This window comes from Colobus angolensis, unplaced genomic scaffold, assembly GCF_000951035.1.
Source record: "Colobus angolensis palliatus isolate OR3802 unplaced genomic scaffold, Cang.pa_1.0 Scaffold42, whole genome shotgun sequence".
NCBI classification, from domain to species: domain Eukaryota; kingdom Metazoa; phylum Chordata; class Mammalia; order Primates; family Cercopithecidae; genus Colobus; species Colobus angolensis.
Genome location: NW_012117599.1, coordinates 4802707 through 4825925, shown reverse-complemented (window position 1 = coordinate 4825925; position 23219 = coordinate 4802707). Strand labels below are relative to the sequence as shown.

The following is a 23219-nucleotide window of genomic DNA, read 5'->3' as shown; positions in this document are numbered from 1 at the left end:
GGCAGGAGTTCGAGGCCAGCCTTGGCAATACAGAGAGACCCCATCTCCTATGTGTTTTCTTATGCTTTCATTTGGACATTTGTTTGTTATATTTCTTCCTCTTTTTACAAAACCATTGACTTATCTGTTGATGTGTCATGCCAAATTCAAATAAGAGTGATAGACTCTCTTGTATTGTGGGCACCTGTTTAACTTAAACTTTGCCCAGAGATTGTCCATGAAGGATTTGCTGACTTATCTTTTCTTGGGATACTGTTTCTCATCTCCCTTTTCCTTTTTTTTTGTTTCCTGTTCATCTTCCAGCTCCTTTTCATTTTCCTCTTCTTTTTCTCACTCTCTCTTTCTGCCTGCTTCTCCTCCTCCTTCTCTACATTTCTGCTTTCCCTTTTGTTCATCTTCACTGCAATTTCCATTTGATTGTTCTAGATTTTGATCCCAAGGCATAGCAGGTTGTTTCTGTATAAGAAGATTTAAATTATCAGGGGCTTCTGAAGTATCAGGATCTCTCTCCATACTGAAAAAGTTTCTTCTCCCACTTCCTGGACACTGTCCTTTCCTGGACTTCCTCAAAGTCAATGGCTGCTCTTTCAAAGCTTTCTTTGTTGCTCTTCTTTCTCCTTTCTCTCTTCTTCTTGTAAGGGCACCAGCCCTGTGGGATTAAGGCCCTACCTTTATGACCTCATTTAACCTTTATCACCTCCTCTCAGGCCAAAACAGAGTCACACTGAGTCTCACTGGGAGTTAGAAAATTCAACATAGGAATTTTTGAAGGACACAATTCAGTTCATAGCAGATTGATATATTCGACCTTATCTAAATTTGAAACTTTTGCTCAGCAAAAGACCTGTAAGGAGGATGAAAAGACATGCTATAGACTGGGAGAAAAGATTTGCAACCTATATATCTAACAGAGAACTTGTACATTAAATATATGAATCTCACAAAACTCAACAGTAAAACAAGTTCCAATTAAAATATGGACAAACAAAATTTTAGCCAATTGAATCTAACAATGTATAAATCCCATGACCGCATGGCATTTATTCCACATATGTACAGCTAGCTCAATACTTGATAGTTAATGTGATTCACCATATCAACAGGCCAAAGAAGAAAAATATGATCATAACCATTGACATTGAAAAACATTTGACAACTTCAACACCCATCAATGATTAAAGGCACTCAGTACATTGGGAGTAAAGGGGAACTTGCTTGATCTCGTAAAGAGCATCTGCACAAACCTAAAGCTAACATCATACTCAACAGTGAAAGATTGAATGCTGTCCTTCTAAGACGGGAACAAGATAAGGATGCCTGCTCTCACCACTCTTATTCAACAATGTACTGGAAGTTTTAGTCATTGCAGTAAGGGAAGAAAAAGAAATAAAAGTCATTTAGAGTAAAAAAGAAGATAGAAATGTCCTTATTTGCAGACAATATGGTTGCAATCCCAAGGAATCTGCAAAACAAAACAAAACTTCACAGGACTAATAATTGAGTTCAATAAGATCACAGGATACAAGATCAACACACAAACATCAATTGCATTTCTATATGCTGACTATGAACAAGTGGAAACCAAAATTTAAAAATGTAGCACAATTAATAATTGCCCAAAGAAAGGGAAATAGTTATCAAACAGATCAAACAAAACATGCACGGTATCCTTATGCTGAAATTACAAAGTGCTGATGAAAGAAACCAAAGAAGACCTAAATACTTAGGGAGATGCCAGCTGTGATGGCTCACGCCTGTAATCCCTGCACTTTGGGAGGCTGAGGCAAGAGGATCGCTTGAGCTTAGGAGTTTGAGACCAGCCTGGGCAACATAAAGAGACCTCGTCTTTACTAAAAATATACTTTTAAAAAATTAGCTAGCCATGGTGGCATGTGCCTATAGTCCCAGTTACTCGGGAGGGTGAGGTGGCAGGATTACTTGAGCCTGGGAAGTCAAAGCTACAGTGAGTCGTGATCATGCCACTGCACTCCAGCCTAGACGACAGATTGAGACCCTGTCTCAGAAAAAAGAGAAGAAATTGATAAATTGAAACTTACCAAACTTAAAAGCTTTTCTTGTAAAAGCTTATGTTAAGAGGACAAAAAGACAAGCTACAGATTGGGAAAAATTATTTGAAAATTACATGTTAGACAAAGGACTTGTATCTAGAATATGTAACAATTCTCTAAAGTCAACAATTCAGTTAGAAAATGGGCAAAAGACATGTAACAGACATTTCAGTGAAGAGGATGTACAGATGGGAAACAAGCATGTGAAAAGATATTCAACATCATTAGCCATTAGAAAAATCCCAATTAAAAGTACAAGATAGCATTACATACCTACCAGAATGGCTAAAATAAAATATAGTGGTAACACCAAATGCTGCTGAGGATGCAGAAAAATCAGACCACTTATACACTGCTGGTGGAAATAAAAAATAGTACAGCCATTCTAAAAAATAGCTTGTCAGTTTTTTGGTTTTTGTTTTGGTTTGGTTTGGTTTTTGGTTTTTTTGTTTTTTTGGTTTTTTTTTGAGACAGAGTCTGGCTGTGTCGTCCAGGCTGGAGTGCAGTGGCACGATCCCGGCTCGCTGCAAGCTCTGCCTCCCGGGTTCACGCCATTCTCCTGCCTCAGCCTCCGGAGTAGCTTGGGACTATAGGCACCCACCACCACGTCTGGCTAATTTTTTGTATTTTTAGTAGAGACGGGGTTTCACCATGTTAGCCAGGATAGTCTCGATCTCCTGACCTCGTGATCTGCCCGCCTCAGGCTCCCAAAGTGCTGGGATTACAGGCGTGAGCCACTGCGCCTGGCCTTGGTTTGGTTTTTTTGAGACAGGTTCTCACTCTGTCCACCAGACTGGAGTGCAGTGGCACCATCATGGCTCACTGCAGCGTCAACCTCCTGGGCTCAAGCAACCCTCCTGTCTCAGCCCCCCAAGTAGCTAGGACTACAGGTGTGTGTTACCATGTCCAGCTAATTCTTGTATTTTGTTTGGGTAGGGACAGGATTTTGCCATGTTGCCCAGGATGGTCTTGAACTCCTGGGCTCAAGCGATCTGCCCGTCTCAGCCTCCCAAAGTGCTGGGATTACAGGCATGAGCCACCATGCCTGGCTATCAGTTTCTTTTAAAACTAAAACTGGACTTACTTAGCAATTACATTCTTGGGCCTTTATCCCAGAGAAATTTTCATTTCAAAATCTTATGTTTTTACCAAAAGTTTATACACAATGTTCATAGAAACTTTATTTGTTACAGCCAGAAAAGCTGGAGACAACCAAAATGCCCTCTATTAATGTATTAAACTGTACTACATCCATACCGTGAGACACCATTCAGCAATACAAGGGAGAAACTACTGATACCCGTGGCAAGTTGGATGGATCTCAGTGTAGTCATGCTGAATGAAAAGAGCCAATCTCAAAAAGTTACCTCTCATATGATTCTGTGTATACAATATTTTTGAAATAATAAAATTGCAGAGCTGGAGAATAGATTCGCAGCTGTCCGGGGTTTGGCAAGATGAGAGGGGAGGAGGAGGCCATGGCTAAAACAAGATAGCATAAGGGATCCTTGTATTCGATATTCTGACTGTGTTGGTGGTCATACGAACTCACGTTGCATAGAACTAAGTATACACACATACACATGCACAACTGCATGCATGTAAAAGTGGTGAAATTCTAAGGTCAATGTACTGCATCAATGCCAATTTCCTACTTCTGCTATTTACTATAGTAATGCAAGACGTTACCACTGGGGAAACCAGGTGAAGGGTGTATTGCTTCCTTTTTTTTTTTCTTTTTTCTTTTCTTTTGAGATAAAGTCTCGCTCTCTCACCCAGGCTGGAGTGCAGTAGTGCGATCTCGGCTCACTGCAACCTTCCCCTCCCGGGTTCAAGTGATTCTCCTGCCTCAGCCTCCTGAGTAGCTGGGATTACAGGTGCACACCACCACATCTGGCTAATTTTTGTATTTTTAGTAGAGATGGGGTTTCACCATGTTGGCTAGGGTGGTCTCCAGCTCCCAATCTCTTGATCCACCCACCTTGGCCTCCCAAAGGCGTGAGCCATGGTGACCGACCGTGTTGCTTCTTATCACTGCATGTGGATCTACAATCATCTCAAAAATAAAAAGGTTGTTTTTTTTTTAATGTGGTTACCCCTAGAAAAAAAATTCCATATAAGTGTACAGGTTCCTTTCCACATCCATTATCGCAACTGCTTCCATTCCTGGGAGGTCAAGCAGTCTTGTTCGCCCATTTTGCAAGAGAAAACTAGGACCAAAATGGTCAATATGGCCAAGGAAAGATCATATTCTCGGTCCTGTGACTGGCTCTGTTCAATAGCTGTAGATAGAGCATTATTATCCCTATTTTACCTATGAGAAAACTGAGTCTCAGAAATAGAACACGTCCAAATTTATATACTTAGAGTATGAAACAGAGCTCTTTTGATTGTAAACTATAGAAACTAAACCCACGCTGGATTAAGGCAAAAAGGTGGCATTGGCTCAGGTAATGGAAAGTCTGTGAGTTTCAGGCACAGCTTGACCCAAGTACTAAAACCGTGTAATTGGGATTCCACCTCTCAATTTTAGCCCTGCTTTCTTTCACATTGGTTTTATTCCTAGGCAGGCTTTTCCCAAACGATGGCAAAGAAATTTTACATTCCACCAACTTAGCAAACCATGAAAAGAGTCCCTCTTCCAATACCTCCAGAAAGGTCCTAAATTGATTCTGACTTTTCTGGCTTGTTACATACCCAGGAATACGTACAATTGTAATTGGCCTGGTCCGGGTCATGTGCCCACCCTCGACCTGAATTATCTGAACCGAGAGTAGGGAGGACTGGTTCTACAAGGGAGGCTGAGCACACAGAAAACACACCTGCGTGGGCTCCCACACGAACCCACAGGTAAATCGGAGGGCTTCCTACAAAGGGCCTGGATAGAGAGCAGCTGTGAACAGTAGCTCAGCTTTCCTTTGATGTTGGCCACCTGTCCTACCAACCACTCCCTCAATGCTCACCTCTTGCCACTTTGGCAGGAGCCAAGGGGCCCCCTCTAAGTTGCACAGCAATCTGAGCATGGTACAAGGGGCTGGAATTCGAAGTTGCTCTAAGAAACCAGCCAGTATTTCTTTCTCGAAGACACCATAGACCCGTCTGCTTTGCAGGGTAATGAGAAGACACATGCATTAATAAAGGCGAACATTTGCAACTTGCCTACTAGAGACAACTGAGTGTAAACACCGAATGGGATGCTCCCTTATTATTATCTACGCCTCGCCAGGCCACTTAGGAGGATGCCAAGAGCCCGCAGTATTTCATCTCCAGCTCCGACTTCATCAGAGCCAAGTCCTCATCACCCTATAGTCTTGCCAGCCGAGTGGGCAGTGCCAGCCCCTGCCGTGGGAGGGGGTGTCCAGTGCATGGTGCCCCTGTTCCAAGGGGCGCCCTCTGGAGCTGCTGTCCCTGCAGAGCTAGTGAGGGTAGCTCTGTTTCTGCTGAGGGCCTACTGGGGACCCCATACCCTTTCCTGGGTGTGCTTTTGTCTGTTCCCAGGAGCACCACTCATCCGTCGTCCTCACTTTAATCTCCTTCTCCAGTTGACATATTTAAAATTAATGAGGAATTTTTTTCTCATCCAACTCTCTGGTTAGGGCAGTGAGCCTATTTCTCCCCGTCAAATGAATCTTCTAGGTAAAATAATGGAAAAATATGTTTTTCTTTCCTACCCTGGCCCTACTTTTAATGTCTTTGGCAGCTCCAAACAGAGCCACTATATAAAAATCAGACAATTTATTGCTCAGTAATTAGCCCAAGCTAGCCCAGGCAGACAGTTTGCGGGTGGAGAGAAGAAGAGATGGATGAGGAAAAGGTGCCCAGGGATGTGGTAGGTGCTTGTGTGTAATGAGCTTTTGAACAATTTCCTGTGCTGGATTTCTGTGGGCAAAAGGTGTCCCTGAGTAGGCTGTGCCAAGTTACTTCCTGAAGATGTGAGCATGAAAAAACATTTTTCCCTCAGTCTCACAGTGTTATGGTCTGAATGTTTGTGCCCTCCCTGCCAAATTCCTGTGTTGAAATCCTCACCCCCAAGGTAATAGTGTTCGGAGGTGGGGCTTTGGGGGGCAATTAGGTCATGAGGATGGAGCCCTCATGTATAGGATTAGTGCCCTTAGCAAAGAGACTGCAGAGAGCTCTCTTGGTCTCTTTGCATTGTGTAAAGGCACAAAGAAGCTGTGGCTGGATGTGGTGGCTCACACCTGTAATCCCAGCACTTTGAGAAGCCAAGATGGGCGGATCACCTGAGGTCGGGAGTTCAAGACCAGCCTGGCCAACATGGTGAAACCTCATTTCTACTGAAAATACAAAAATTAGCCGGGCATGGTGGCATGTGCCTGTAATCCCAGCTACTCCGGAGGCTGTAGCAGGAGAATCGCTTGAACCCAGGAGGCAGAGGTTGCAGTGAGCTGAGCTGGTGCCACTGCACTCCAGGCTGGGTGACAGAGCAAGACTCCCTCGCAAAGTGAAAAAAAAAAAAAAAAAAGAGGGGCTGGGCACGGTGGCTCACGCCTGTCATCCTAGCACTTTGGGAGACTGAGGCAGGTGGATCACCTGAGGCCGGGAGTTTGAGACCAGCCTGACCAACATGGTGTAACCCCGTCTCTACTAAAAATACAAAGTTAACCAGGCATGGTGGCACATGCCTGTAATCCCAGCTACTCAGGAGGCTGAGGCAGGAGAATTGCTTGAACCTGGGAGGCGAGGATTGCAGTGAGCTGCGGTCACGCCGTTGCACCCTAGCCAGGGCAACAAGAACGAAACTCCCTCTCAAAAAAAAAAAAAAAAAAAAAACAGAGAGAGAGAGAAGCTGTCAGTCTGCAACCCAGCATATAGCAGGTGTTCAGAAAGATGTGTTGAACTGAGCTGATGCAGGGTGAATACAGACACAGCTCACACATGAAGCCAGGTGAGCCTTGGCCCAGGCATGCCCTATGGGAGAGTGGGGGATAAATGAGAGGATACTGCCCCTCTGTTTCTATCAAGAAAGGCTTCCTGGAGCAGATGCAGCTTGACTCCGTTTGGGAGCACTCTGGACACTTCTGTACTTCTGCGGACCACCACGGGAGACCAAGCAGGCTTCCCTGTCCTCTGTCCTCCCTCCCACCTTCTTTTGTACTAAGTCCTCCAGTCGTCAAGGCCTGATGTTCTATTGGTGACCACTCTGTCTCTGCTGGTTAAAAAGCCAGTTCTCAAAAGGACTGTCCAGTGTGGCTGACCTTCACTCAGCAGGGTCTGTGACTCCCAGGTGTGAAGCCACTGGCAAAGTATCCAGGGGCCAAGGGCTGATGCGTTTCTCCTCATCCACTTCACTCTGACCCCAGATGCCAGTTAACCCAGGAGAGGTCCCTAGAAAACCAGTCTAAATACCTTAACTTTGAAAGATACTTTATTGCTAAAAATTGCTAATGATCAAGTGAGCCTTCAGCCAGTCATAATCTTTTTGCTTGTGGAGAGTCTTCCCTCAATGTTGATGGCTGCTGATTGATCAGGGTGGTGGTTGATGAATTTGTGGGTCACTGTGGCAATTTCTTAACATAAGACAACAATGAACTTTACTGTATCCATTGGCTCTTCCTGTTGCGAAAAATTTCTCTGTAGCATGTGATGCTGTTTGAGAGCATTTTATCCACAGAATAACTTTTTTTTTCAAAATTGGACTCAATACTCTCAAACTCTGCTGCCTTAGTAATTAAGTTTAGGAATATTCTGAATACTTTGTTGAATTTCAACAGTGTTCACAGCATCTTCACCAGGAGTAGATTCTATCTCAAGAAACCACTTTCTTTGTTCAATAAGAAGCTACTCCTCATTCATTCAAGTTTTATCAAGAGGTTGCAGCAATTCAGTCACATCTTCAGACTCCACTTCTAATTCTAGTTCTCTGGTATTCTCTTGCTATTTCTGCCATGTCTGCAGTTATTTTCTCCACTGAAATCTTGAACCCCTCAAAGTCATCTATTGTTTCAAACTCCTATTAATGTTGTGGGGTTTGTTTGTTTGTTTATTTGTTTTTGAGACAACAAGGCCTCCCTCTGTTGCCCAGGCTGGTCTCAAATTCCTGGGCTCAAGTAACCTTTTCACCTCAGTCTCACAAACTGTTAGGATCCACCATGCCTGGCCAGTGTTATTTTCACCTTCTCTTATGAACCACAAATGTTCTTAATGGTATCCAGAGTGATGAATGTTTTCCAAATTTTCAGTTTACTTTGCCTAGATCCATCAGAGGAATCATTATTTATGGCAACTACAACCTTATGAAATGAATTTCTTAAATAAGATTTCAAAGTTGAAAGGACTCCTTGATCGTATGAGTTGCAAAATGGATGCTGTGTTAGCAGGCATGAAAACAACATTAATCTCCTTTGACGTCTCCATTGGAGCTCTTGGGTAACTAGGTCTATTGTCAATAAGCTGTAATGTTGTGAAAAGAATCTCTTTTTCTGAGCAGTAAGTCTTAAGAGTGGACTCAAAAAATTCAGTAAACCATGCTGTAAACAGATGTGCTGTCAGCCAGGCTTTGTTATTCCACTTATAAAACATTGAGTAGAGTTCACAGAATTCTTTTCTTTTTTTTCTTTTTCTTTTAATTTTTTACAGCAGAAAGTAAAGGCTAAGAGTTAACATCATTCTTAAGGCCCCTAGCATCTTGGGAATGGTAAATGTGCATTGACTTCAACTTAAAGTCACCAGCTGCATTAGCTTCTAACAAGGGAGTCATCCCATCCTTTGAAGCTTTGAAACCAGGCATTGACTTCTCTCTAGCTCTGAAAGACGTAGAGAGTGTCTTACTCCAACAGAAGGCCATTTCGTCTACATTGAAAATCTGTTGTTGAGTGTAACCACCTTCATCAATATCTCAGTTTGATCTTCTGGATAACTTGCTACAGCTTCTATGTGAGTACTTGCTGCTTCTTCTGTACTTTTCTGTTAGAAAGAAAGCTTCTTTCCTTAAACCTCATGAACCGATCTCTACTAGCTTTCAACTTTTCTCCTGCAGCTTCCTCATCTCTCTCAGCCTTCATAGAACTGAAGAGAGTTAGGGCCTTGCCCTGGATTAGGTGTCAGCCTAAGGGAGTGTTGTGACTGGTTTGATCCTTTATCCAGACCATTCGTGCTTTCCTCCATATCAGCAATAAGGCTAATAATAAGGTTTCACTTTTTTTTTTAATCTTCACGTGTTCCTTGGAGTAGTACTTTTCATTTTCTTCAAGAACTTTTCTTTTGCACTCACTACTGACTGGTGCAAGAGTCATAGCTTTCAGCCTGTCTTGGCTTTCAATATGCCTTCCTCATTAAACTTAGTAATTCCTAGCTTTTAATTTAAAGTAAGAGACATGTGACCCTTTCTTTCACTCATTTAGAGGCCATTGTAGGGTTATTAACTGGCCTAATTTCAATATCATTGTGTCTCAGGGAATAGGGAGGGCCAAGAAGAGGGAGAGAGATGGGAGAACAGCCAGCTAGTGGAGATTTTTCTTTTCTCTCTCTACCACCTTAGGACGAACTCTTGTTAGGTTACCTTTCCAGCCCTAATCTACCAGGTTGGGAGCTGTGCAGGGCTGGGCTTTCAGGAGGCAGAATAGAGAGCTTTTCAATTCAGTGTGGTAGAAGGTCACTGGCTATGTCTTCTGGCCCCAAACACCACACATCACCCACCTCTCCGACACCTGCCAGTTTCAGCACCTGAAAGGTGACAATTTCCAACTTATTTCACAGGGTCTTGAAAGATGGGTCCTTTGTAGAACCTCAAGTGGCCCAACGGGGGCTAATTGGCAGCTGGGTTGCGCATGGTACTTAGGTAAGGGTAGGGGAGCAGAAGTACCCAGAGGTTCATACAATAGGTGTGTTAGTCTTAGGTTTTAAGAAACTGAGCTGTACTGTGGTTGCTTGAGTAAGCTGTGTTTATTATAAGGGCAGCTCTGGAGTAAAGGATGGAATATAGATGACATGCACAAGCTTCAAAGGGACCCCAGAAATATTTTTAGTCAGGCCTCATGGGAATAGGAAAGTGATCCAGGAAGGGTGGTCTTAGGGTGATCATCACCTCAGCAGCTGGGGCCCTCTGATGCCCTTAGCCCTTACCTTTACTCAGCCCTTAAGGGTCTTTCTTCCATTGCCCCTATTGAAGCAGGAAATCTTCCCTGACCCTTTTGTGGGTGGGAACCAGAGTGCGGGCGCTGGAGCTAGCCGGCTGCTTTGGTGCCAGTGGGGGCAAACTCCACTCTCTTGAACCCATTGTACTTAACCCGTCATGGGAGGGAGCATGCAGGTGAGTGGGTGTGGGAGCCAGGGTAAGTGCTTTTGGGCGCCAGCAGAAGCAAAACTCCATGTAGGCCTTGCAGCAGCATCTAGCAGGGAATATCCATGACCCCCAAAGACCCAGAAGGAGGGTTACAGTCAGCATTCTTTTAGCTTTGCTGTCTATGGACAATTTAAGTGTTAACAGCTCAGTGAGCCCTCTGCCCTTTCACGTGAGGTGGCTGCTTTCTGCCAGTGAGGGCAGAGGGTCAGTGTGACAATCTTTTGCATCTGCACCTATGGTACCCGAGCTTTTGTTCACTGTCCAGGAAAAATCGGATTGTACAAATGAATTAAAGAGTGGTGAATGCAAAAGATTGTATTGCCAATGAAAGTGGCTCTCAGCAGGAAGGGGAGCTGGAAGGGGGATGGAGTGGGAAGGTGATCTTCCCCTGGAGTCCAGCCATCCCCAGTCAGACTCCTGTCTGAAGCAACGCCATGAAGCCATCCCTCTGAAGTCAAACTGCTTCTCCCTGACATCCAACTGTAATCTCCGACATCCTGCACTTCTCCTCTTCTCCTCTTTACCCATGCAGCCTAGGGATTTTATGGGCAGAAGATAGGAGACAGGGCAGGCCATGGGTGGTTTTGGAAAGTGCAACATTTGAGCAGGAAAACAGGAATGCATGTTCTCACTTTGGGCTGTGGTTCCAGGCTTGAGGGTGGGACCCTCACTGGTGACCCACCCTCTTCTGCCCAGAATTTCCCTGCCTCCTGTCCCTATCACTATAACTGCTTGCAACCTACTCTTTCTCTTTCCTCTACCTCCTGGCCTCTGCTAGTTACAGCCTCTGCCTATTCACAGATTCTCCAGCTCATGGCTTCTGAGTATTACTTCTCTCTGATGGAGGTTGAGTTTATTTTCCCATGACCGAGCACTCAATTGCCTCTCTCTGTTTCATATTTACACTGCTCAAGGAATGAGTCTGCAGAATAGGCACTGGCCATGCTGTCTATCCACTGTCCAATCAGCTGTGGCCATGTGGTCACATGATCATGGTTTCAACATGGCAGCCCACAGTGGGAGGAACTCATGGGAAGAGGACTATGGGAGAGGCAGGCACCCCAAGGCTTGTCCTGCCCACATCAGGGGGATGAAAAAGAAGGGGTATGACTGTGCCGATAATAAATTTTCTCTATTTTATAGATTGGCTGCTAGGGGAGGGTCTGGTAAAATGAAATGAGACACTGAGTTGGTCATAGAACTTTATTTTCAATAATTAGGCTTTATTTTAAAGAATCCTTAGAGTTCATCCCATAAATGCCAGAGAGCCAAAGGCCACTGTTTGAAAAAAATAACACTAGGTCAAATCTGACCCTCTAACCTTGTAGCCAGGCCACTTTTTTCATTTTTCACAAGTCAGACACGCCTTTGGGGACAGTGATAAGAACACAAGGAAGTGATCCCAAGTGCCTTAGACGCTTCAGCATTATCTGGCCAGTGAGGCAGTATTTGTTGCTCTGACTCTCTAGGCACTACTAAGTTAAAGATGTATAGGACATATCATGTAGCTGGCTTATCTCTGAGGTAGTCTTCCAGCTGCCTTGATCTTGTCTTGGGCATGTCTGCTGGGTTCTATAACTTAATAGGGTAAGTCATTTTAACAGGTAAACAGTAGAGTTTTTTGGCTTGGGGGTTGGGGGATTGGAAGAGAAGGGGAATGAATGTACCAAAGACATCTAAGGGGAAAGAATCCAAAAGAGAAAAGGGAATATTTATCCACTTAACATTTACACTAAAAAAAAAAAAAAAAGTAGTTTTCTTTAAAACACTTAGCTTAACTATCAAAATGGAAATGTGCTCATGAGGTAATTCACATGAAAGAGGCAATGACTGATGGCTTAAAGATAATATATACTCATGTAGTAAGAGTAAGTGCCACACACTGTTCCAAGTGCTTTATCTGTATCAAGTCATTGGTCTACACAATCTTATGAGGGAGGTGCAATTTTGATTCCATTTTACATATAAGAAAACTGAGGCCCAGAACCATTAATTCACTTGCCCAAGGTCTTGCAGCTAGCAAGTGGCAGAGGTGATGGCATTTAAATCCTGACAGTCTAACTCTCAGAGTTTAGGCTCTGAATTACAATGTTCTCAAAGGAAATTTAAAACTACATGGAATTGAATGAAAATGGTAACACAACATATTAAATTGGATGGGATGCAGCCAGTATTTATCCAGCATGCATTATGTCTAAGTGGTTTTAAGTCCATTACCTCTATGAGGCAGGGTCACCTGGGCACACCCATGCTCAGAGAGGTCAGGTACTGGCACAAGGTCACACAGGTAGGAGATGGAAAAGCCAAGATAAGAACAGAGGTCTAGTTCCAAAATCTGCCATCTACTCATTAATTCTCCCTGTGCACAAGTGATACCTTTCAAGGTACATTTGCATTTTGATGGGAGATAATTCATCAACCCAAGGAATAATCATTGATGGTGGAAATTCTAGAAATAATTTAGCTTGTGGGAGGGCGTCTTCCAAGCATCCCTGAAATTATAGTTCACAACTCGCTATTTCCTAAGTCAGCTCTGCTAAAAGGTGACAGAATCTGAGCTCTGCTTGGGCAGTTTTCTTTCTCCCTCTTCCCTCAAGCATCCCCTGTGGGAGGAAGGAGGAGCTCAAGGTCAGGAGAGCACTCTTCCCTGGGAGGTAAGTGCAGCACTCAGCCGCATTGACTCCAGCTGGCATCCTTCAGTGTGGGAGGCCTCATCGTCTATCCCTGCAGGGCTTTGTTCCCTGCAGGCCTCTGAATGTGAGATCCACCCTCTTTGGATTTCTGGGGCAATTTTTGCTTTACTTTTTTACTTGACCCTTTGGTTTAAAAACACAATAAGGAGTGGGAATTATTAGCATTGGAGTTAAAGAATGCTGGCTTTTAGGACCTGTTTTTTTCTGGTCAAGCTGAGAGAGGAAATCAAAGCTTCCATTCTTCTCCCTGGAAACAGAACTTACAGAAGTGTGCCTTATTACATCATTGTTGATAAAAAGCAAGTGGGAAACACTTGAGAATGTGAAAAATCACAGAGTAACTGTGTGTGCATTCTACAGGGTAAAATCAATGGATGACATCCTTCCTGAGACTTAAGATGGCCCGGTCCAAGTTAAGAAAAGGGGGTTAGATGGAGATGCCAGGAATTGATGAAACTCTGTGCAAAGCACAGCACAGTTAGTGCCAAGAGGAGGAGGTGGTCCTCTCACCTGCGAGGACTTCAGAAGGCTGGTTGGCCTGGGGAATGACAAATACTCAGTAGTGCCTCTGTTCCCTAATTGGCCAAAATGTGAAAAAGTAAATGGGCTCAAATAAATATTAATGAAGTGTCGACTATGTACTACATTGCAAAACAGCCTTTGTGGTTAGGAAATTGACTTTGCAAAAATTATGACAGTAAGAAATCTGACATAGTTGATCTCATCTTGCTTCTAATCTCCAGGCTGTCCTTGGTCATTCCTGGGCATAGGACAAGGTAACTTTGGAGGAATTTAGTTAATAGTTTACATTTAAAGCAAAGATGATAATAGCCCTTCCCCAACCTAAACCACCTTTGTAAAACTAATGAAAGGCCACAAGGTTAGGATTATGAGAGGGGCCTGAATTCCAACAAGGCAGGCATAGTTTCTATAATCCCTTACTGCTCAGGGATCATGTGGCCAGAGGTCACAAGATTTGTGACTTTTCCAATTGCTTCTATAAGTAACATCGCTATTGTAGAAGACTGGTTTTTGAGATCTCTTTCAGACTGACCCCACCAGGACTCATGACTCATGGCTCAACAGGTCTTGTGGCCCCCAGGCAGAGGCAGACTCAGTGCACGAGGACCATTTTCCACACCCTTGTGATTTCATCCCCAACCAATCAGCAGCAGCCATTCCTTAGCCCCCTGTCCACAAAATTATCCAAGAAACCCTAATAGCCAAGCCTTTGGAGAGACTGATTTGAGCGATAACTCCTGTTCTCCCACGTGGGTCAGCCTCACGCCAGTTAAACTCTTTCCCTATTGCAATGCCACGACCTCAGTGAACTGATACTGTCTGCGCCATGGGCAGGAAGAACCAGTCAGTCAGGTGACTGCAGTTAGACAAATGAGAAGTTAATCTGTGGGTCTTTCACTGACCAACAATGACTTCATCTCTTGGAGCCTCGGTTTCCTCATTTATAAAATGGTGCTCATAGTAACTGTACCTGAATGTAACAAGCCCAGGGCCTGAACTCTGATACCCCTCAAGGAAACACAAATAGGCAAGTCAGAAATCCTCTTTTATAACAAAGCAAGGAGGGGAATGCACCAGCCATCCCCAGCAGGGCTTTCTAAAACTCTCCTCAAAGTTGTATTCCACAGGATACCGGCTCTCTCTCCACTCCCCACCAGCCCCCGCCACACTCTCAAATATTTTCTTCTTCCTGAGCTCTCCATGCCCTTTGTTCTATAGATCAACGTGACTTGTAGATCAATGTGTTCTGTAGATTAATATTCAGACGTCTCTGGTACTGCACCCCACGCTCTGCAGCACATCAGTGGGGTGGGGTTGAGTTGAGGGTTACACAGAATAATAACTTTTTTTTTTTGATACGCAATCATGCCATAGGTTGACATGACGATTAAAGAAACCACAGATGCAAAAAACCACTAACAATACACCTAAAATGTGGAGCGAGCTCAGTAAAAGTTCATTTCCTTCCTCCTCCCGCAGACACAAAGGTCAAACGTATCTGAGAGCGTTTTGGAAATGGAGCACACAGTAGGGCCCTATTCTGATGAAAGCGCTGATCTGAGGCTGAGATAAGAAGTAGCAAAGTGATGGTCTAACCCCACTTGGGGATGCGATCAGCTATCCTTCCATGGGCCAACTCCCAGGGTGGGATGCGGTCTCCCCTCCCTAAGGGACAGGGGAGAGAAGGGGAGCAAAGGTGGTCTAAGGCGAAACCTATGAAAGGAATGGTGATCTCAGAGGGGGTGGGGTTCAGACACTGATCTGTGGGCTAAAAAAAAAAAAAAAAAGATACCTCAGGAGAATTGGTTAGCAGGTACCTATCCTCACTTGTAGCTGGAAAGCAGTCTGGTTGGGGCTGTTTGGTCTCTTCGAAGTCAACTAAAAACACACAAGAGACCAGGCACAGTGGTTCATGCCTGTAATCCCAGCACTTTGGGAGGCCGTGGCAGGAGTATGACTTGAGCCCAGGAGTTCAAGACCAGCCTAGGCAACATAGTAAGAGCTTGTCTCTCCACCCCCCGCCGGCAAAAAAAAAAAAAAAAAAAAAGAGCTGGGTGTGGTGGTACATGCCTGTGGTTCCAGCTGCTCAGGAGGCTGAGGATGCAGTTGAGTCATGATCACGCCACTGCACTCCAGCCTGGGTGGCAGAGCCCGACCCTTTCTCAAAAATAAATAAACAAAATAAAAAATAATAAAAAATATATATTTTTACTGAATGAAAATGCTAACACATGCATGTGTGTGTGTGTGTATATATGTATATATATATATATATATATATATAATGACTCCTTCCTTTTTTTTCTAATATTTTCCCTAATTACACAACAGAACAAACCAAGAAGAAACAAGGTCAAACTTTCTAGAAGGCCTGGATTCTTTCTCCATGAGGAAAATAAAATCATGCAGCCCCTTAGGGCTTCAGTCAGTGATCCTGTTATGGGCTGAATGTTGTCACCCAACAAATTCACCTGGTGAAGTCCTAACCCCCAGTACCCACCGATTGTGACTGTATGTAGAGATTGGGTCCTGAAAGAGGTGATTAAGGTAAAATGAGGTCACAAGGGTGGGTCCTAATCCAATATGACTGGTCTCCCTATGAGAACATGAAGATGGCCATCTACAAGCCAAGGAGAGGGGCCTCAGAAGAAACCAATCCTCCTGACACCTTGATGTTAACTTCCAGCCTCCAGAATTGTGGGAGAAATAAATGTTGTATAAGCTGCCCTGCCTGGCACCCTGTCATGGCAGCCCTAGCAAACTAGTCCAGCTGCACTTCTCTGCGTGGAGACCTGTAGTCCCAGGGCAGATGTTCCAGCTCCTCTTCTTCCCTCCTGTGCCCTGCTATTCCCCTACCGGTTGGCTCCTCCTGCCTGCTGGCTCTGCAGTGGCACCAACACAGAGGCAGGGGTCAGCAGGGGTGTGCTCTGGGTACCCCTGGCCCCAGAGACCTGAAACTGGCCCAGGAGGGTCATGGATGGGCACCACGGTGGGGAGAGGACAAAGTTGGAGTCAGTGCAGCCTTGTACCTACCACATGAGCACTGTGGGCAGGCGGCCGGCAGGTGCAGTCTCGCTGTATTTGAATGAGACCTGCTGGGTTTGCTGAGCCAGGAGACAGGCCCTGACTTCCCTGAGCATCCAAGAAGTTGAAGCATGGAAAGAGGTCATTTTCCTTGGCCCAGCTTGGGGAGCCGAGGTCTGCATATGCCTCTCTCCTCCGGAGGAGGCAGAAGCCCTCGGAAGACTCAGCTCCCTCAGTCAGGAGGAGAACCTGGTGCCTCCCAGAGGTGAGCACAGGTGTGGGAATAAGCAAGTTGAATCTGACTTAGAGGCCTAATATTTACTTTCCATCCTTATTCAAACCCCCCAACCTCTATCCCTCAGGGTGGCACAAGAACCAGGCAGCTTTTAAAGTGGCAGAAAATAGGGGTGAGGCCACAGCCCTTCAGGTCCTGGAGTTGCCTCTGAGGAGCGCATTATCTCCATGCATGGGGTCCTTTACAGGCGGGGAAACTGCTGCTTCCAGGCCACAGGGGACCAGGGCCCTCAGATGATGCTGGCAGCCATAAGGGCTGGGGTCACGCCCCCAGAGGACACACAGTGTTTCTCCTCTGAGGATCTATCCTCATGAGAGCCTCTAACCTATTCTTTTCAAGAACCAGGTGTTCTCTCTCTCTTGCTCTCTCTCTCTCCTTTGAGAAGCTTAGGGTTCCAGAAAAATAAAAGCCAGGAGGGCAGAGTAAAGTCAAGCAAACTGCTTGCTGAAAAATTGGGTATGAGAAATTGGAGCTGAAATGCAATCATTCTGCCACACCTGCTACACACAGCTTTGCTTCCCGGCCCTAGTCATGGGTTGAGAAAGACTCAGGGTCCAGCTCAATCCCAGCAGGCTTGTAGCTGACCTCAAGGCCACCGAATTGCATCTCCCTGAATGCAGGGACCGTGTCTTGCTTATCACCATAGCTACCATTTATCGAGAGCATTCTCTCTCAATGTGTGAAGTGGTTTCATATCAATTATCACTAACCCTCACCACACTGAAGTCAGATGTTATTATCATCTTTTAACAGGCATGGAAATTAAGGTTCAAGAAGGTGACTTGCCCAGGACTTCATAGCCCATAGCTGCTAGAGGTGGGATTTGAACTCATCTGTGAGGTTCAACATCACCCAGCCCAGTGCCTGCTCCTGACAGAGACTCAGCAAGTGCAGCTCTGCATGTTTCTCCCATCATGGAGGCCTGCTTGGGGGAAAAAATCTTGCTGAAGAAAGGTGGCCGATGGTTTTGAGAGAAGAGACGCTTATTCATGCAATTCCCAAGAATCCCATCTCCGGCTTAGGACACCTTTTCTGATTTCCCATTCAAAGGGACTGACATACGCTCAGGGGCTGAGGCAGCAGCTGTTTTCCCTGTGCACAGACTGGAGAGCGGTGTGTGAGTGAAGTCTGCGGCCACTTCTCTCCTCCCCCGAGCCTTCTGGGGTTTGGGTTTATGACTCCAGAGGCGGAGAAGCCTGTTCCCTTTCTGTGCGGATCCCATCATTGACAGAGTCTGTTTTAGAAGAGCATTTTTAGACGGCAGCAAACGTTCCAGACCCCAGCACCATCTAGCTTGGGTGGGGATCGGGTGGGTTTGTGAACACGTGTGTGCGTGCGAGTGTGAGTGTGTGCAAGTGTGTGCACGTGTGTGTCAGCCTGTCTGTCTGGCTCTGATGCTAGCTACCTCTGTGATATCCTGACTATTTAGCCGGGGCATCATCCAGCCGTAGGAATCTTCAGCAAACCTGCATTCAGACGAATGCCCTTGTTTTGGCCCTGAGAAGAAAGTCCCGTTGAGTCTGAGGGCTTCAGAGTCATTCTCTCAAGGCATTCGTTCAGCTTTGTTTCCCCTGCTGCTACCCTCTCTGAAGTCGTTATTACTCATTAGGTATATTGCACATAGAGGAAAAGTAGGTCAAGGATTAAAAAAAAAGAAAGAAAAAGAAAAAAATCATCTCTGGGAGAAGCACAAGTATTGTGTAAAGCTATTTTGAACTTGCGTGAGATTTTTCAAGGGGGAAATGTTTTGTGCAGGGATGGCTGCTGTCACAGCTGACTTACCAATGAATGCCCATGTCTGGGCCTTTCAGGTGCTAACCTTTGCCCTTAGAATTCCATTTTGAAATGATAATTCTGCCCAGTGGGGTGAGCAGCCTCTCAATCCGGGTTCTATACAATATAGGCCACCTCGAGGGTCCTCCGTGGAACAGGAACAAGAGAATCCTGAGAAATCTCTGTAAAGGAACAGAAAGAATGGGAGAGAGAAATGTGAGTCTGACCCCGGGCGCTGGGACCTATGTGCCACCCAGGTTTGGAGCAAGGCTGCGGGCAGATGATGTCCAGGAGAGCCTCAGAAAGTCCGGGTTCTAGAAAAAAACCATGTTCCAGCTCACTCTGCTCCGACCTGCATCTGCTCTGTGCTGAAAGCTTTGTTGCTGCCGTGAATATATTTAAGGGGAATAAAATGTGCAGTATCAAAGCGACTGGCTTGAAGTGGGCTGGATGCATCCTAGGCTCCGCGGGGGGAAAAGGCCTCTAGCTAGCAGCTGACAGAAGGGGGAAGGCAGTGAGGACTGGGCCCACCCACAGGAGTCTGGGCATGAGGCGGGTCCTGGTTCCCAGGCTGCCCTGTGGGAATATGCTCCACAGGCTGGGGCTGCTGTGCTGGCTGCTTTTGCCACCAGGGGGTCACCACACTGGGCTTCTCCATGCTGGGCTATCATGATAATACCGAGGGTTTACAGGTTTACAGGCATTATCTCGCGCAGTATTGTTTTGCTCCCTTTCACAAAGAAAGGAAGGAAAAGAGAGGCAGGAGGAGAGAGAGGAAGCCAGACAAGCATTCAGCTCTGCTAGTCGTTCCTTGCCTGGGTTAGGCTTCCCTGGAAAGCAGTCCGCATTGTCTCGCACCTTCTTCATCTGACAGCCAGGTGCTCCTACTGGGAGCATACCTGTAGTAGGCCATCGCTGTGCCAATTAACTGAGGAAGCAGTGTCCTTGCTTTTCTGGAAACTTCCATACAACACAATTCCCGATGGAAAGCATTTAACAATTATGGGTGGGGCTGTGATCAAAAAGTAAGCTCTAGAAAAGGTTAACAGCTAAACTGGGCGTGGTGGCTCACACCTGTAATCCCAGCACTTTAGGAGGCCAAGGCATGCAGATTACCTGAGGTCAGGAGTTCGACAGCAACCTGGCCAACATGGCAAAACCCCTGTCTCTACTACTAAAAATACAAATTTTTATTAGCCGGTAGTGGTGGCATGCACCTGTAATCCCAGCTACTCAGAAGGCTGAGGCAGAAGAATCACTGGAACCTGGGAGGTGGAAGTTGCAGTGAGCTGAGATTACACCACTGCACTCCAGCCTGGACAATAGAGTTAGACTCTGTCTCAAATTAAAAAACAACAAAAAAAGGTAACAGCAAGTGGTTACAACCCATGAATCTTTAATCATTTAAAATAATAAAAGCGTATGGGAACTCTTATAATATTAGAGCTGAAATGCACCTTAGGGATGATTTAATGCACTTTTTCAAATGATAAACAAGATCCAGATAATTATGTCAAATATTTACAGTAACCCATCTTATTGGTGCCGCTTTGAGAATAGAACCCACATTTGCAAATAATCTCAACACCTTCCGTTTCACCTCACTTTTCAAAGGTCCTTGAGAAGGGTATTTGCACACTGCCTGCAAGGTAGTTGCAATGGCTATAAAGTCTTCCTATTGCATAAATAGAATTCTACTCTATCTGTGTTAACCTAGCTAAAATTAATGTGCTTGTGATAAAACTCACCAACTAAACATGTAAAAACAGTCATTACTTTTCCTTCTTTGTGTTCATTTAGTGGGTTTTGGGGAAATGATTTAGATAGCCAATGTCTCAGAATTGCTGTCCAGTCCAGGGAGACTAAATTGGTGATTTCTTTTTCTCTCGACGAACGTTCCTATAACAGGCGGTGACTTTTAAAATCATTCTGGAGATGATTCCCTTCTAAAAGTAGCTGTTATATTCTTTAAGCATTTGCATTCATTGGTTGGTGAAATGGGAACCTTGACAGTGCTGGGGAAGATGAGCCAGATAATCCATAATGGCATGGTAACCCCTTGGCAGAGAGGGGAGGACTGCAGGGATGCTGGATCTATGTGGGCAGCAGTGAGCAGTGGTGGACCCTGAGAACTGGAGAGTAGAATGGGGCAGAGCCCGGGAGGATGGTGCCGGTGACTCTGGGGGCCACAGAAGCTCACATCTGTTTAATGCAAACTGTGACAGCTTTCTCCTGCTCCTCTCCTACAGTTGCATTAGTTCCTCCTTAGTTCATGCAGAGATGCCTTTGATTTCTAGGCATCATTCCCCTCTCACTTTCCATTGCTGGAAACGTGGCTTTGCTACCGAGGTAGCCTTCACTAGAGGGGGTGTCTAAACTTTCAAACTGTTTCACTCTGGCCTCCACCCTTACCTCTGCATCAAAATTGCTCTAGCCGACGACCACTATGTAGCCTAATCCAGTGGAAACTTTTCAGTGTTCATCCTACATGACTTTTCAACAGCCTTTGGTGTGGCCGTCCGTGCTCTCCTTCTTGAAATACTCTCCTCTCTTGTTTCTGAAATACTCCCAGCCCTTCTGCAATCCTGTCCCTCCTTTTCTATTGCCAGCAGCTCCTCCACTACAGTGTTTCAATGTTGAGGTTCCTTAAGGCTTGCTCCTAGATTATCTTCTCTTCTCACCACATTCTTGCTATTTTAGAGAATTGCCTTCCCTACCCAGAAATACCAAGGAATAGGGGGAGTGCAGGTCGGGGGACACCACCCACTGAAAGAAACTCAATTTCCACGACAAGGGAAAGCCTTTCTACCCACTCAGGGACCAATGGGATATCCAGCAGCACCAGAGAAGCCCAGCAGACCAAAGGCTCTGAAAATTAAACTGACATTGGAACCAGAGTCCATAAGGTAAGGCGAGATGCATGTGCTAAACCTAAATAGGGTAACTGACTGCTAATATGAAATATTTATATAGGACCCAGACTCTCCTGACATAACAGACAAGATATCCAAGATATAATTAAAAACTCACCATTCATGCCAAGAACCAAAATAAAAAATCTCAACTCAAAGGAGCAAAGACAGGCAGCTGACACCAACACCAAGATGAATCAGATTTGAGATTATCTGACGAGGATTTTAAAGTAGCATCATAAAATGCTTCAAGTTATAAATTCTCTTAAAACGAATGAAAAAATTAAAAATCTGAGAAAAAAAATAGAAGTTATAAAAAAGAACCAGATGAAAATGTAGAACTGAAAAAATACAATAACAGAGATTTTTAAACTTACTGTATGAACTCAATAGTAGAGTGAAGATGAGAGAGGATATATGTGAACTTGAAGACAAAAAAACAGAATTCACTAAATCTGAAAAACAGTGAGAAAATTGACTGAAAAAAGACCAGAGACTCAGAGACCTTTGAGACAATGAGAGAAGACCCGACATTCCTACCATTGGAGTTCCAGACATGAGCCACTGTGCCCAACCCCTCAAACAATTTTAAATAATTGAAATCATATAGTGTGATACCCAGCCATAATGGAATCAAACAAGAAATCAGTAATAGAAAAACAACAGGAAAATAACAAGCAAGGAGTAATTGAATAACACACTTATAAATAATCTGTGGGTTGAAAGAAAGCCTACTAGGAAATTTTTAAAGATAAGATACATAGAACTGAAAGAAAATGAAAATACAACCTATGAAAATTTGTGGAATGCAGTTAAAGCAGTACTGTGAGGATATTGTTAGCAATAATGTTATATTACACAAGAAGAATATCTGAAATTAATAATCTCAGTTCCTACCTCAAGAACCTAGAAAAAGAAGAACAAAATAAACCCAATACAAGCAAAAGAAAGAAAATAAGTATGAGTGGAAATCACTGAAATCGCAAATAGAAAAAGAAAAGAATAGAGAAAATTGATAATGAAAACTGGTTCTTCAGAATCAATCAATAAAATTGATAAACCTCTAACAAGACTGACAAAAATATGAGAGGAGACACAAATCACCAGTGTCGGGAATGAAATGGGATGTATCACTATAGTTTCTGCAACCATCTCAAAGGTAACAAGGGAATACTATGAATAACATATTTGACAACTTTAAAGAACTGGACTAATTCCTTGAAACTACAAACTACCAAGTCAACCAAGATGAAATTGACAGTCAGAATAACCCTATAACCATGGAGGAAATTAAATTAGTAAATGAAAGGCTCTTAAGATAGAAATCTCTTAGGCTAGGCTCACATGGTTTCACTGGAGAATTCTACCAAACATTTAAAGAAGAATTAACACCAATTTTACACGATCTCCTCCAGTAAGTAAAACAGGAGAGAACATTTAAAAACTCATTTTATGTGGTCTGTATTACCCTAATACAAACACCAAGAAAAGACAGTACAAAGATTACAGACCGACAAGTCACAGGAAGTTAGATGTTAAATTCTCAACCAGAGATCCACAAACCTCCTCCAATAATGTATAAAAAGAATTATATGTCATAAACAAGTGTGATTTCTATCAGATATGCAA

At 44.4% G+C, this 23219-nt stretch overlaps 1 pseudogene; it reads right to left on the bottom strand.

Moving 5' to 3' along the window:
* Positions 1–19591, bottom strand: LOC105522218 (annotated as a pseudogene).
* Between the last annotated feature and the right edge of the window lie 3628 nt (positions 19592–23219).